Source organism: Arachis duranensis, chromosome 3, assembly GCF_000817695.3.
Source record: "Arachis duranensis cultivar V14167 chromosome 3, aradu.V14167.gnm2.J7QH, whole genome shotgun sequence".
In the NCBI taxonomy this organism is placed as follows: Eukaryota; Viridiplantae; Streptophyta; class Magnoliopsida; order Fabales; family Fabaceae; genus Arachis; species Arachis duranensis.
The window spans coordinates 104,027,360-104,030,023 of NC_029774.3; positions in this window are offsets into that span (position 1 = coordinate 104,027,360).

Here is a 2,664-nt window from a genome sequence, read left to right on the forward strand (position 1 = left end):
CTCTGTCACAGCACGGCTAATCATCTGTCGGTTCTCAATCAGGTTGGAATAGAATCCAGTGATTCTTTTGCGTCTGTCACTAACGCCCAGCCTTCAGGAGTTTGAACCTCATCATAGTCATTCAATCCTTGAATCCTACTCAGAATACCACAGATAAGGTTTAGACCTTCCAGATTCTCTTGAATGCCGCCATCAATTCTAACTTATACCACGAAGATTCTGATTAAGGAATCCAAGAGATATTCACTCAATCTAAAGTGGAACGGAGGTGGTTGTCAGGCACACGTTCATAGGTGAGAATGATGACGAGTGTCTCGGATCATCACATTCATCAAGTTGAGGAACAAGTGATATCTTAGAATAGAAGCAAGCGTGATTGAATGAAAAACAGTAGTAATTGCATTAATCCATCAAGACACAGCAGAGCTCCTCACCCCCAACCATGGGGTTTAGAGATTCATGCCATAGAAGATACAATAAGAAACGTGTAATGTGTCATGAGGTAAAGATACAATGTCAAAAGGTCCTATTAATAGTGAACTAGTAACCTAGGGTATACAAAAATGAGTAAATGACGTAAAAATCTACTTCCGGGGTCCACTTGGTGTGTGCTTGGGCTGAGCATTGAAGCTTTCATGTGTAGAGACTTTTCCTGGAGTTAAACGCCAGCTTTTGTGCCAGTTTGGGTGTTTAACTCCAATTTTTGTGCCAGTTCCGGCGTTAAACGCTGGGAATTCTGAAGCTGATTTGCAACGCCGGTTTGGGCCATCAAATCTCGGGTAAAGTATGGACTATTATACATTGCTGGAAAGCCCAGGATGTCTACTTTCCAACGCAATTAAGAGCGCGCCAATTGAGCTTCTGTAGCTCTAAAAAATCCACTTTGAGTGCAGGGAGGTCAGAATCCAACAGCATCTGCAGTCCTTTTTCAGCCTCTGAATCAGATTTTTGCTCAGGTCCCTCAATTTCAGCCAGAAATTACCTGAAATCACAGAAAAACACACAAACTCAAAGTAAAGCCTACAAAAGTGAATTTTAAATAAAAACTAATAAAAACATACTAAAAACTAACTAAAATGTACTAAAAACAAACTAAAAACAGTGCCAAAAAGCGTATAAATTATCTGCTCATCAGGGGCCAACTGTTGATACTATTGCTGTGGAAGAGTGATGAGCGGATAATTTATATGCTTTTTGGCATTATTTTTAGGTAGTTTTTAGTAAGTTCAAGCTACTTTTAGGGATGTTTTCGTTAGTTTTTATGTTAAATTCACATTTCTGGACTTTACTACGAGTTTGTGTGTTTTTCTGTGATTTCAGGTAATTTCTGGCTGAAATTGAGGGACTTGAGCAAAACTCTGATAGGAGGCTGACAAAGGACTGCTGATGCTGTTGGAATCTGACCTCCCTGCACTCGAAATGGATTTTCTGGAGCTACAGAACTTTAAATGGCGCGCTCTCAACGTCGTTGGAAAGTCGACATCCAGAGCTTTCCAGCAATATATAATAGTTTATACTTTATTTGGGAATTGATGACGTAAACTGGAGCTCAACGCCAGTTCCATGCTGCTGTCTAGAGTAAAACGCCAGAAACACGTCACGACCCGGAGTTGAACGCCCAAAACACGTTACAACTTGGCGTTCAACTCCAAAAGAAGCCTCTGCTCGTGGATAGATCAAGCTCAGCCCAAACACACACCAAGTGGGCCCCGGAAGTGGATTTATGCATCAATTACTTACTCATGTAAACCCTAGTAGCTAGTCTAGTATAAATAGGATAATTTACTATTGTATTAGACGTCTTTGGTCTCAGTTTTATTTTATTCTTCATCCGAGGAGACTATTGATCACGTTTTGGGGGGCTGGCCATTCGGCCATGCCTGAACCTTTCACTTATGTATTTTCAACGGTGGAGTTTCTACACACCATAGATTAAGGGTGTGGAGCTCTGCTGTACCTCAAGTTTTAATGCAATTACTACTATTTCCTATTCAATTCTCTTTATTCCTATTCTAAGATATTTGTTGCACTTCAACTTGATGAATGTGATATTCCGTGACACTCATCATCATTCTCACCTATGAACGCGCGTGATTGACAACCACTTCCGTTCTACCTTAGGCCGGGCGCGTATCTCTTAGATTCCTTAAACAGAATCTTCGTGGTATAAGCTAGATTGATGGCGGCATTCATGAGAATCCAGAAAGTCTAAACCTTGTCTGTGTTATTCCGAGTAGGATTCTGGGATTGAATGACTGTGACGAGCTTCAAACTCCTGAAGGCTGGGCGTTAGTGACAGATGCAAAAGAATCAAGGGATTCTATTCCAACCTGATTGAGAATCGACAGATGATTAGCCGTGCTGTGACAGAGCATTTGGACCTTTTTCACTGAGAGGATGGGATGTAGCCATTGACAACAGTGATGCCCTACATACAGCTTGCCATAGGAAGGAATGAAAGAACTGGAAGGAATAAGTAGGAAAGTAGAAAAAGAAAGGGCACAGTATCTCCATACGCCTATCTGAAATTCCCACCATTAATTTACATAAGTATTTCTATCCTATGTTATTTATCTTTATTTCCTGCTTATTATTTCTTATTATTCGAAAACCCATAATCAATTATAATCCGCCTAACTGAGATTTACAAGATGACCATAGCTT